The 14,387-nt window shown below is 39.6% G+C and overlaps 1 protein-coding gene and 1 long non-coding RNA gene across 3 annotated transcripts in view; one reads left to right on the top strand and one right to left on the bottom strand.

Annotated features, from left to right (window-relative positions):
* LRMDA (leucine rich melanocyte differentiation associated) overlaps window positions 1-14,387 on the bottom strand; it is a 1,312,323-nt gene that overhangs the window by 487,569 nt on the left and 810,367 nt on the right. The window lies entirely within an intron of this gene.
* LOC309604599 overlaps window positions 1-14,387 on the top strand; it is an 807,304-nt gene that overhangs the window by 6,103 nt on the left and 786,814 nt on the right. Inside the window, exon 2 of one of the 2 annotated variants that reach the window (XR_014230917.1) lies at window positions 1,547-4,059. This is a non-coding gene — a long non-coding RNA (uncharacterized lncRNA). Of the gene's footprint in view, window positions 1-1,546; window positions 4,146-14,387 lie in introns of those variants that run through there. The other variant, XR_014230918.1, reaches the window with a different exon arrangement.

Below are 14,387 nucleotides of genomic sequence, written 5' to 3'. Positions count from 1 at the left end.
GGAGAAGCCATTTTCTTGCCTTTTTGAGCTTTTCATGGCTTCCTGTCTAAGTGCTGTGTTCCTTGTCCTATGTCCCCTTCCTCCATCTTCAAAGCACATCACTCTAATCTCTGCTGCCTTTATCACACCACTTCCTCCTCTGACTGACACCACTTGCTCCGTCTTATAAGGACCATTGTGTTTACATCAGACCCACCAAGATCATCCAACTTAATATCCCCATCACAGGATCCATAACTTAATCACATCTGCAAAGTCGCTTTGCCACATAAAGTAACAATCACAGGTTCTGGGGATTAGGACGTGGACATACTTGGGTGGTCATGACTCAGCCTACCACAAAGACCAAATATAATACAGGTTTCCCCCACTCTCCGTAAGTAGAGCGTTCCTATGAAACTTTTCATAAGCCAAAATGGTGTAAAGCAAAAAAGCAATTCCCTTAGGGCACATTTTGCTAAAGGATGCACAGAATAAATGGAGATGAAGCACAGAGGCTCACAGACACAGTTCAAAGCTCCGGTGGCTTGATGCTGAGATGCTGAGTATAGTTCCTGGGGAAGGAGCTTGGCGGGGCCACTTTCTGCTCAGGGTGTGCACTGCCTCTGTAACTGCCGGCCGCAAAGCCAAGAATGAACATTATTTGTGCTTTCGCCATTTCCCCTGAAAGCAAAAATCCTCTTTGGATTTCTTTCAGTTAGCAGAAACAGGTACTAATGCAGGTGTTTTAAAAACAAAATGACATAAAGTGAATTTTCAAAAAGTGGGGGATACCTGTTTCCTAAACTTTGGAGGAAAAAAGAATTGTCTTGAGCATATGATAACTGCTCAGTGGTATCGTTTCCCTAATAATATTCATGTTCCTTATCTAAAACCAGTGAAACACAGTAGTTAAGAATATAGACTTTGGGGTGAAATACACCAAGGTTTCAGAACCAGCTCAAGTCCACATCTAGATGAACGTGGTCAGGTTACTTAATCTCTCTAAACCTCAGTTTCCTCAATCTCAAAAGGGGGAACACAACAGCCCTCACTTTCTAAGTTTATGATGAGGATTAACAAGATGATACATGCAAAGCACTTATTGTGGCATGTAGTAAGCATTCATCAAAAGTTTTACGTTATGTTGTTATTATAATTATTAAATCGCTAGCCACTCAGCCTGTACTTGAACCTATGGCTGGGTATTTTGGAGACTTCCATTAGTGCAGATTAGATCACAGAAATTCCCAGAATGCTCTCCCCCTCCTACTTGAAATCCCACTTATCCTTTGGGCACGTATTTTCTGCCCTTTCTCTGCCTTCCCAGCTGCAAGTCCTCTCTCTCCTCTCCCCCTCTGCCCGCCAACAGTGTGTGTACCACCCGTTCCAGGCTATCATGTGAAGTCTTGCCACTTCTAGTTTGTGCTTCTTTTGGTAAGTACCACGTGTAGATTATAAACTGCTTGAGGGCAGAGATTGCTATACTAGTACTTAGCGCAGAGATGTGTCCACAGCACATAACCAATAAACTGGTTAAATAAACTGATTAGTTTGTTCCTCACAGGTTTGCAGGGGAGACAATTCCGCACTGCACATTCAAGGGGACCAGCTGTATGCCCCGGAGGTATCCTCTCACCTTGAAGTGGAGCTTCTTAAATCAGTTTAATTCTCATCCCCCGTGCACATCATGTACTCAGAGTCAACCTACATCCCAGGACGATGAAGGCCCCTCTTACTCAAGCTGTGCACTAAGGAGTTCAAGTATCAGCTGCACGCCGAGGGAAAACAGGAAACAGACTTCTCTCTGGACAAAGGATTGAACAAAGAGCACACACCAGTCAAAGCCAGTTTGAACCAGTCTGTGCTGCTCTGCGGTCCTCCTGGTCTCTCTCCCAAGCTGGCGCAAAGACAAGGAGAACATCACTGACTCCAATCTTTGGCCTTCTAACCAAGAAAGGACTTGTGAAGGTGAATGGTTTGCAGACGAAGGGGACATAAAAGAGACAAAACCAGGATAAAAATTAAATAAAAAGTAGCTGTCCTAAACTGTAATTGCAGTCCTCTGCTGAGCACGCTTGCAGATATATAAATGTGATTTACCATCAGCTTGCAACTACAAATCAGGTCTTGAGAAACACTTGTGCTATGAAATTGTTTAATCTCATCAAGCTCTGCTTTCACAGCAAGCCATAAATCACGAAGTCTTTGTTATCATAGACCTCCACCAGCGCCTCTCTGGCAGGCTATGGATCGTGGGTATATATAATCTTGACTGCACAAACACTGGGGTCGGCACACGCTGAAATACTTTCATAATAGCCACTGTGCAGCTGGTGGAACACAAGCCTATGATGGATATCTCATTTCCTACAGTCGGCATCTATTTCGAGCAAATTATTACCACATAAATTTCTTGTCAACAGAAACGGCCAATTAATTAAGTTAAAAATTTACTTGGGATCACATCTACAAACCAAATAGAACTGCAAGGCAATTTTCCAGTTACTGAATATACTGCAGGTCAGTTTAATGAATAATTTTTAACTTTGTCATAAACTCAAAGACAGGCTAATATCTCCAGAAACCTGAATGGAGACCAGCTGCCGACAGATTTACACAAAATATATTTATGTCGAATTTGATTGCTGACATCTGGGGACAGAAATAAATTTTCTATAATTACAGAGGCATCTTTGCCATATATATGAATTTCTTTCACCAAAAAATGCAAATCTGTCCCCAGGAAGTGTATTTATATTTTCAGGCAGGGCTGCAATGGGACTGGATGACTCTTGGAAAAATCATGGCATTAAATTCCTGTGCTGGTGATGGGTTCATTATCATGGGAGAAGACAATAAGGGCAAAGACCTGTTTATCACTGTCCCCCAACTTCCACACCCCCAAAATCAGGATGCTTTCTTTCTTTGAGGCTACAAGCCGCTCGGCACTTGTCCAATAGTAAAAGCAGCATTGGGAGGATTTAAGGCTCTGTCAGGTGGGACAGACTGACACAGCCTCCTTGTAGGGTTACGATGAATTTAAAACAGATCTACATGGAAATAAGGCCAGCAGAGAGCCCTTCATCATTCCTGCTCTAACCATTTCTCTAAACTGAGGAGAATCCATGGGTGTGGGTAGTTCTCCAGGGGAGAATAAAGGATATGAATTTGGGGGACACATGAGATGTGACTGCTAACAGTGATTTTACCCAACCAACCACTCACTGAACATAGGATGATGACTTCCACTGGGGCCATTATCCAGCCCAAATGTAGAGGACAGTCAAGGTCCTTCCAATTAAAAGCTCCAGTCCTACCTAAGAATTTCACTGCTCTACCCCAAACCTGTTGTTGATAAATGGTCAAGCTAGACCATTCGGTGTTCCTACAACATGCCCTTTACTTTGGTACTTCGATAAATTTGCTCCTACAAAGGATCTTTGAGGTCCTTTCCCAAATTGCTCCAACATACCAAATTCACATCTCTAAGACCATTACCATGGCTTTTCTTCAGCCTAGAAAAGACCTTTGCTCTTCATCAAGACATTTCCTCCTACACAAAGCTTGAGAGCCTACCATTCCACCCTGGATAGAATGAGCTGTAGTGAGTTCACAGTCACTGAAAGTGTTCAAGAAGATGCCAAACCACCACTTGGTGGGCATGTCATAATGGGGATCCAATGTGTGTGGGGAGAGCTGGACTCAGTTGTGTTTTCTCAGCCCTAGAAGCTTCAGTTCTATGATGGTTACTTGCACCCTTGTCAGTAAGCTTTCCTGAAGGCAGAGATGATCTCACTCACACAGTTTTCTCAGCACAAAGCCCATACTTTTTTTTTTTTTTTTTTAAAGAAGATTCTCTAAAAAGTTACTGAGGGCTGGGCTTCCCTGGTGGCGCAGTGGTTGAGAATCTGCCTGCCAATGCAGGGGACACGGGTTCGAGCCCTGGTCTGGGAAGATCCCACATGCCGCGGAGCAACTGGGCCCGTGAGCCACAATTACTGAGCCTGCGCATCTGGAGCCTGTGCTCCGCAACAAGAGAGGCCGCGACAGTGAGAGGCCCGCACACCGCGATGAAGAGTGGCCCCCGCTTGCCGCAACTAGAGAAAGCCCTCGCACAGAAACGAAAACCCAACACAGCCATAAATAAAAAAATTAAAAATAAACAAATACTTAAAAAAAAAAAGTTACTGAGGTCTGGTTTTATGGAGCTTTGCGCATACTTGCTGCAGTATTTCATGTGGAATTCTAAACATTACTATACTACTATCATCCATATGAACGACACTGACTGTGTGCCCGCTCTGTTCAGGACACTGTGCTAGAACTCTAAGAATTCCAGAAGGCAGAATACAGTCTCCCCCAGACCAATTTTAATTAAGGAAACAAGTCACACAGTGAGCCTGTAGTATATCCTGAACAAACAGTATGAATGAATGACCACTGTACAAAATATAAAATGAGATAGAAAATAATTGTTAAATGTATGGTATGGATAATTTCCAGTGTCAGAGTGGACGATGCAAAAAGATTTGAGAGTTTCAAAATCTGAAGCATATGTAGAGGAAATCCCATATGATTCTTTATTCTTCCACTGTGATAACCAAGCATCTCCACCCTGCAAGCTGAAATAGCTTGCCCATAGTCACCAAACTAGATAGTGGCAAAAGGGGGATGGTACCCAGCTATCTTAAATAGCTGCCCATCATTTGTTCCATCACACCCAGATCCATCATCCAACACACTCCACAAGCACCTTTCATTTTTTTCCTAGTTAATTCCACATGCCTCGAATCAAATTACAAGCTCCCCATCCCTGGGTCAGGCCTTGGCTCCATGTGTCTCTAAGATTTTCTCTCTGATAAGAGAACACGTTTCAAAATTCCCCCCTTGACAATGATCTTCACTGTAAGAACATTGCCCAGACATCAAAATTTTACCAATAATCTACTCATGATCTCCCATGCATGAAAATATCCCCCCGCTACCACACAACTCCAAATAAAGATTAAATGCACCACTGGCCAGATTTCAAATCTTGGCTCAACCATTTACTAATTATGTGACCTTAGTCTAGTTACTTAACTGCTCGGTGCCTCAGTTTCCTTGTCTATAAAAGGAATTAAACTAGTGTTGCTATAAGTATTAAATTAGATAATACATGTAACATTTTAAAACAATGCCCATAAGAAGTACTTGTTATTTTTTTAATCCTCAGCCTGTATCAACTTTTGGCATAGTAAACCTCATATTCCTACTTCAAGCTATATGTTATCTTTTTAGTTGTCCTGTACCTACTTTGCTAAAGCTGCAAGGAAGAACTAACAATAAAATGATGATGATGGTGATAGCATATAACAATTTTTTTTTGCCTATATTATGTTCCAGGCACTGCTATAAACACTTTACATTCATTATCAACAGCCCTATAGGAGGCAAATATTCTTATTTTCTCCAAATTGCAGGTGTGACCTAGAAAGGTTAACTAACTTATCCAAGGTCACTCGGCCATAATTGGTCCAACTCCAGATTCATGCTTTTGCAGTTTAGTGTTACTGTATTTGGTCAGCAATTCCTTATCACTCTATTTCTCCCACTTACAATATTATAGGTATTGCTCATGCCCTCTTTCATCCTCCATTTTTCACAACAGATTTAATCATTATTCGTATCCTCAAGGACCTTAAAATTAAAACAAGGAAACAGGATGAATACATATGAGAAGCACATCCAAAATAAAAAATCCGAACCTGTTCAAACCCATCTAGCTCCACCATACTTACTTTTCTCTACTCAGCAATGGTTTTGGAGAGCATATATAACCATAGCACGAAGTCACTGTTTAATGATTTCAGGCAAAATAAAAGAATATTCCAAGGAAGTTCAATTAGCTTCTGAGTACAGACTTAGAACACACAGTACTGGCTTTCAGGAGGAGGAAACAGGCCAGGGGAGGTTCCATAGTAAACCTCTTGGGAAATGAGATTCAGAATTACTGTAAAAGACGATGTTTTATCACAGAGACAATGGACAGGAAACTTGGGGAATTACCTACATGTTGAGTGCTACTAACAAAGGCAGGTAATAGTCTATGGTGAGTCACTGCTGACTGTCAGATTATCTCGTTGAGGGTCACCGCTGCCAGAGTATCAAGGTCAGGATGAGACAGTGGAACAAGGCAGCAGTGAATAAAGCTGGTCCCCCAGTTGACCTGATGACCATTAGTGGCAGAGGTGACATAAGTCATGATCATATCATGGTCTTACATGTGTAGAGTACTTGGTACTTTATAAAACACTTTCACAGTCATCATGTCATTACGTTTTTAAAGAATTTCCTGTGGAAGATTCAGTAATGGCCAAACCTGCAGAGGGAATCTTCACTTGCAGGAGCATATTTCCACAGTTTTGAGAAAAGATATTTATTTTGAGTTGAGTAATCCACAAGACAGCAGATAAGCACAGGAAATGTTGATTAATTAAGTACACATCTCAGATACTATCCTGAGGAAACAAATTAATACACCAGTCTCTACATCCAAAGAACCTTTGGGTTAGATGATGGAAGAAAGCACATACATAGTAAAAGATCACAACTGCTTCAACACACAGTGAGAGGTAACAAGAGGTATAGTAATTGCTGTCAGATTTCAGACAGGTAGAAATAATTGCCAGGTGGAACACTCAAGAAATGCATCACAGAAGATGGAGAATTTGAGTTGTGCCTTGAAGAATCCTTAAGATTAAGAGAGTTGGGAAGAAAAAAGTGAGATTACATAGATGTAATGTACAAATAAGCCTATGTATATTAATTTTTGTACTTTAAAAAGATCTTAAATTTCTTAAACAAAATTATATGATAGAATTTCTTCCACTTATATGTAATAAAACAAAAACAAAATAGTAAAAACCAGCAAAAAAAAAAAAAAAAAAAGAAGAAGAAACCAAACAAGGCAAGGCACATGACCTAACACAATAAAATTTAGAAACTGGAATTCAGTGAAAAAGACAGAAGATTCTGGGGTTGACCAGAGGTATACAGAGCTCATCTCCTCTAATTATACAGGGGAGTCTACAAATCCTTAGGATTCTCATTAACACCCTCAAATCTAAAGTGAAGCGAATTTTACATTGGCATTCTTATCTTCTCTTTCTTCTGAGTAATGAATTAAATAACTACTGAGAAAAACAGGTAAAACACAGAAGCCTAATAAGTGGGTAGGCTCTAATGGGTATGAAGATTCCTGGACTTCACATGGAACTGGAGAAGTGATCCTAAGTCCAAAAGTAACCTCTGATGAAGGACATTTAACAGAATGTCATATGAGAGAACTGAGTCTGGGTATTCTAATAAAGATCACATCCCTCTTAAGTGCAGCTATTCTCCTTCCTACACCATTTTCTTAATCTACAAAACATGAATAAAACACGGAATACAGCTGTCTCTTAGTATCTGCATGGAATTGGTTACAGAAGCCCCTGCAGATAATATAAGCCACGGATGCTCAAGTCCCTTATATAAAATGGCACAGTATGATGAATACAGTTGGCCCTCCGTATCTGCAGGTTTCTATCTATGGTAGGTTCAATTTGTGGATGTGAAGCCCGCAAATACAGAGAGTTAAACGTTCTTGCTTCTCAAACTGAACTCTGAGTGTAAAAGAAACTAGTCTTAAATAAGATGTAAAGATAATTAAGAAGCCATCCACACTCTGTAGTCTCAGAGTCACTCAAACATTATTGGAGGGAAACATGCAGACCTGCTAGACAATAACAACAACCAAACCAGAAAAGGGCAGACAGAAGCACATCATGCAAAAAACAAAGAACCCAACATCTCAAGGAAGAGGAAAAGAATCATAATACTTTACGTTATCAAACTTAATAAGAAAAACAAGACCTTAATAAAAAAGGGACTCAGTGAAATGCAGTTCAAGTGAATGAGAGTTCTGCTTCCACCATGAGGGGGTAAGCCCACTACACACTATCTCTTCCACTGATTACAACTAAAAACACTGCACAACATACAAAGAACAACTACCTGAGGATGTTGAAAACTAAACAAAAGCAGGTGTATTGTGGAAAAGCTACCTACCAGCAGGTGAGTTTCCAGGTTGATTTCTCTTTTGTCTTGTGACTTTTCCCCAACTGGAGGGCCCAGTCACAGAGCTGTGTGACAGAGCAGTCATATAGGAAGTTAAAATCCTGCTTTTTATTTTTATCCCAGATTTCTGAGCTGAACAGGTGAGAAAAGAGGCCCTTAAGGATTGGAGGGTATGGGGGGAATTCCCTAGTGGAGAAAGCTGTAGAAAGGAATCTTTCTAATTCCATGTAGAAAACCACACAAGGTTCTGGTTCACCACTGAGCTCATATGGGGGGAATATCCAAAGCACCTTAGCAAGGCCTCTGAAAAGTGAACTAAGACTGTAAACTATCACCAAGTTTCATATTAGCTGCTGAGTGGCACATGCACAAGACAGATCAAAGGAGGATGGCAAAGACTTTGAAAACTGAACTCAGATTGGAACCCACAGAAGGCAAGCCAGAATCTCTGGTCCGAAAGCAATGAGGTCAATTCCCTGCTGAAACAAAGAAAACTCAACATTCTTCTTAGGATTATAACACAACCCAATACCAAAGAAATGGAATAATCAAAATGGCCAGACTGCAATAAAAAAATTACTCAATATATAAAGAAGTAGGAAAATGTTACCAGTGCTCAAGGGAAAAGATAATCAATAGATACCAACCCCAAGGTGGCCTAGATGCTAGAATCATCAAATAGGGACTTTAAAGCAGCTATTATAAACATGCTTTATGAGGTAAAATTGAACACATTTGAAATTAATAGAAAAGTAGAAGTTCTCAGGAGAGAAATAGAAAATATAAATAATTTGGAAATTTTAAAACTGAAAAATACAATATGTGAAATGAAAAATTCACTGGATGATAGTAGTAGCAGGGTGGAGATAACAAAGGAATGATCCAGTGAACTTGAAGATAGATGAAAATAAATTATCCAAGCTGAAGAATAGGGAGAAAAAAAAATGAAAAAAGAAAAATGAACAGTTTCAAGTACCTGTGGGACGATATTAAAGGGTCTAACGTATGTGTCACTGGAGTAACATAATGAGAGGAAGAAAACTTCCTGCAGAAAAAGTATTTGAAGAAATAATGTGCAAAAACTTACCAAATTTAGTGAAAGCAAAGTTTAACAGATTTAAGAAGCCCAGCCAATCTCAAACTAAACCAAAACAATGAAACGAAACAAAAACAAAAAATGAATTGATTGAAAAAGACCTAAGGAAACAAAACAAAGACTAAAACAGTATCATGCAGAACTAAACATCTTGGAAAGATGAAAGAGCAGAAGGGCCACACTAAAAATCAAATTACTGACAGAGCAAAAGATTGACATAGTCACAGTGAATCCACAGGAAAAGAAAAAGGCAAAGTAATTACATCAGAAGATAAAGATGATACTATTTGTATACTTAAAAAAGTGGAACAGAAAATTTGAATATATATATTCAAATATATACTACAAAAAAGTCACCAAAATGAAGAAAAAAACTGCAGATCAAAAGAGTTTACCAAGTATCAAGAAAGTGATACACAGAATGATCAATAATCAGATAATCTTAATGAAGCTACTGAGATTCAAGGGAAAAAAATTCTCCAGACACCCACATAGAAAAAAAAAATCACATACAAGGAAGGAAAGTCAGGCTGACTTCATACTTTCCCAGAATCACGTTCAATGCCAGGAGATGATGAAGAACTATTTTTCATTTAAAATTATTTTTAAAAAAAACGGTGTATATCCTAAAAATATTATACGCAACTAAAATGTCATTCAGACATAACAGGCACAAAGCATTAAATAATTCCAGGATTCGTGAGCCCTTTGTGAAAAAGAAAACGTCCTGTGAAGAAAATCCAGCCAATTAGGGTTTGAATAAAAGTTTAAGAATTAAAAAGCTGTGATCAAAAGAACTTGTAATGAGCCCTTAATGACTCTGAGTTCGTTTAAGAATAGAATCAATACTACACAAATACGGAGATCATTGCTATAGAAGATAATACAATTCTCATTGTCAATATAAAGGTAATAATATAAGGAAAATTGAGCAGTACGCAGAGTGGTAGAAGCTGTGATCTTCCTCCTTCAAAGCAAAGAGTCAATGGTCCTAAAATTGACACATATGTTTAAAAAATAATAACCACTCCAATCTCAAAATATGTTTAGCCTCTTTTCCTGCCAGTGGAGTAATTGTTGATCCTATTTTTGTAGAAGGAGGAATGTTCCATCGTTTCCTCTTTCTATCTGTACATAGCAAAGCAGCTTCCACAACAATAAAATCTGTTTTAATTGAAATGAGTGCTGTGATGCTATGTCCTAACTAAACAAGATAACCATCTAGAAAGAACAAACACATCTGGAGTGGAGTAAGTGTTCTACTTGACTTTGCAAAGGGATACACACACGTAGACACACATAAATGCATACAACATCCACCTCTAACGTCTGGCCGTGCATTACCTATTCCTGAGATATGGTTATATTCCTATAGACCTGATCACTTTAGAAATATCCGAATTGGTTTTCAAATGAATATACACAGATTGTGCCCCAGGCCCAGTATAGCCAAATGATCTCTTTTGATGTTAGAAATGCATTTTCTCAACTCATTTCTTTAATTCTTCCAATTTATTAAATATGCAGTAAGTTTAGATAGAATTAACTAAAGAGAGAAAATATGTGAAACTATATTTCTCTTCCTGGTATGTTTTATTTTAGGATCTTCATAAAAGACTCATATAATGACTTATTTTAACAATGGAAACTTGAGATATCGAAACAGTTTATGGTACACTATGAATGATTCAGATACCATTAAGATAGTAGAACTGGAAATCAAATGATAGGGATAGATGTCTTAAAATGTTCACAAATGTCTATCTTGCTTTATCTGAAAAAAGTCAATTTATAAAAATCCATAAAATAACAAAAATTACAACAATAGAAGTACTTGTTGGATGCTTCCTATATGTCAGGTACTCTGCTAAGAACTCTACATGGATCGCCTAATTTCATCCTGAACTATCCCCATTACTTAGTATCTTTTTCATTCACCTGATCCATGGATATTGAATGGGGAAGATACTGGAGGACAGGGAATCCCGTCCCCACCTCCCTGCTTCGGGACAGGGAGTTCCATGCCATCCTCAGTCCCCACCTCCCATCTGAGAACAGTTCTAAGAAGAATTTAGGCATCATGACCTTATGACCAAATTTTAATTTCTTGGAAGAGTGCTATCCCTGAGCTTTGTCATATGTATTAAGTGCCTAAGAGTAGAAGTTGTATGGGGATATGGCAAAGTTGATGAAAGTAATACATAAAAAACAGACAGATTAGATGTCAGATATCGCTCTATTTAAAAATAATAAAGGCAGTACACTTTAAACAAACTTTGAATGAAATAGTTTGTATCTGATGATTATAATGATTCCCGAATGGATGTAATGTGACATTAATAACTATAAATATCAGTTAAGTATCAGTTTTAAAAGTTTAAACCTGAGGACTGTCAAGGCATAAATATCTTAAATATTTACATAAAAGTCAACAAAAGAAATTCTAAGATGCATAGCTCTTGGATCTAATGCTACACTCCAGCCTGAAAGACTTAAATCCTTCCATGAAGCCAGATTAGGAACTTCTGGTCTAGAGGGGATACATATTGAGATACTTAAACCTGGGAGCACAGACCTCCTACATACAATCTACGTAACACTGTCATCAAATCCTTCACTAAGAAATCTGCCATAAGACAAAAGATGTTTACCTCACGTATAGTTACATACGCAAGCTCACAGGAAAAAGTAAGTAGTCTGAAACCAGCATTTTCCAAGTGTGCTCAAGCAACAGACCTGCTATGACAAAGAATTCCTTGACTATGTTTGGAAAATGCTGAGAAAATACTCCAGAATCTACAAGTCTTTCATATGCTCTTATGTATTATTAATGTCCCAAAGGGAAAATGTAAAGCAATTCCCAAACCTTGTGATAACAGAACCCTTTCATCATAGTATATACACAAACGTCCACTGACACAACCTGGGACGTTGTTTCTCCTCACCAATCATGGTTTCCAGGTTCTGTGAAGAGCCACAGAAATCTGGAAACAAAGCATCCCTTGGATGAGAACTGTGAGAGCTATGGCTGTACAAGTCCCACCCCGGCACTAAGAGGCTCATCTTCCCTGGAGGAGAATGAATGCTAGTGGACGTATTGTAACCCCCATCCCCTGGGCAAACCTTCCTGGCCAAAAACCCAAGGGGTCTCTGATTGTCACTCAGGACTCCCGAGACTTTTATCTTGAGTGAGGTTAGGTGGGAATAGTGATATATTAGCCTCTGAGGAGAGTATAAGGGAAAACCAACCACCCCACCTATTCTTTTTTTTATTTTTTTTATATCTTTATAGGAGTATAATTGCTTTACAATGTTGTGTTAGTTTCTGCTGTACCACAAAGTGAATCAGCTATATGTATACATATATCCCCATATCCCCTCCCTCTTGCATCTCCCTCCTACCCTCCCTATCCCACCCCTCTATGTGGTCACAAAGCCCTGAGCTGATCTCCCTGTGCTATGCGGCTGCTTCCCACTAGCTATCTGTTTTACATTTGGTAGTATATACTGATGATCCTAGTGGCAGGGCAGGAATAAACACTCACACATAGAGAACGGACTTGGGGACACGGGGGGGAAGGGGAAGCTGAAGTGAGAGAGTAGCATTGACATATACACACCCTACCTATTCCTCATGGCTCCCTCAGGCTGGGATGGTGGGAAGGCATGCCTCAAAAGCATCTTAGCTTTTCTACTGGATGACTTCAAAGGGAGGCCACATGTAAGTTAGGGGTCCCTTCTTTCCCCCTGAATTAAGGTTTGCTGTTCTGTCCCCCAAGGCTGAACTCCCATTTTAGGGACACTTTAAGTCTGTGGCTCTCCCTTGGTCACACACAGATGGAATTAATTAGGCAAACATAATAACAGTTTGGAGGTAAAAGTAGCTTTGAAAATTCTGCTGACTTGTCTTAGATGTTCCTTTAGATTTTCCAATATCCATGTGATTGCGTACACATCCACAACTAAGCGATGTCCCAGGCTGATTTTATGTCCACTGAACCTACATTTCTGGCCAAAATGAGACCACAGACTGACCTACAGGAAAATAATACAGAAGATCGATAAGGCTAAAAGAAAATGCATATTGAATCACTTAACACTGGGAGCATTCCTTTGCCACCAAGGATTAGAAAGTTAAAAACTCTGTTTCAACTGGAAAGCATGGAAATTTTTATAAGGCAGGAATGCTTGATTACATGTAGATCTGCAGGGAGATTGTTCAAGAAGTCAGTCTTGCTTCGGCCTGGATAGCCTAGTGTTTAGCTAAGGACAAGGGGAAAAGAGACAGCTATTCTTCGTGATTATTTCCACTGCACTTACCAAATCAATAAAATAATAATTATTACTGGTGATGGCCTTACCACTGACTAAACAGGCCAATTAAACAGGCCAATTTAATTGCTTCTGTGAAGTCACACAACTCTTAAGTGTAGACCACGGCATCAGTAAACAGTGTGCAACTGCCCCAAGCCTTGTGGACAGGATGTGCGACGGCACTGATTTAATTAGAGCTTTTAGACTGCAACCTGCCCTCTTTCCTGAGCCATACTCTGCTGGAGACTTCCTCTGTTCTTTTTTAATGCTGCCCTGAGCTGGAACAAAGCAAGGAGCCCACCAAGAAGCATGGGTTGCCATCACAGAGAGGATTAAAACGCCCATTATGAGGTAAGATTCGAGTCACAGCAGAGGGAACAGAAGACAGGCCATAAAAGAAAACAGGCTGCTTTGGGATTGACATATATATACACTAGTATGCATAAAATAGATAACTAACCTGCTGCATAAAAAATAAATAAAATAAAATTCAAAAAAAAAAAGTAAAAAGAAAATAGGTTGCAGGCAGGAAAATATTGATCGAAAGAAACTGTAAACACCACAGCATCCAAACTGCTTGCCCTGCTCTGTATGATCTGAGTCCTGCCAACCTCCTGACTTTGTAATCTACCCTTTCTCCCTGGCTGTTAATGCTTCAACCGCATGGGTCTTCCCCCTGGCTTTCCAATACAAGACAGTGGTCTCTGCCTTGGGCGTTTGCATCTGCCTTTCCGCTACCTGAACCCCATCCCCACCAAGCTTACGTTTATGCTTGAGGCCTCAGCTCAAATGTCCTCTCCTCAGAGAGGCCTTGTGTGACCATCCTAGCTAAAGCAGCCTCTCTCCCCACCTGGACCCTTGCCATCACATCACTCCAAGGCGTTTTCTTTGAGGT

The sequence above is a fragment of the Balaenoptera borealis genome, assembly GCF_965194805.1.
Source record: "Balaenoptera borealis genome assembly, chromosome: 10".
NCBI lineage: Eukaryota > Metazoa > Chordata > Mammalia > Artiodactyla > Balaenopteridae > Balaenoptera > Balaenoptera borealis.
The sequence above is the reverse complement of the archived record's forward strand: the minus strand, read 5'-3'. Positions and strand labels throughout refer to the sequence as shown.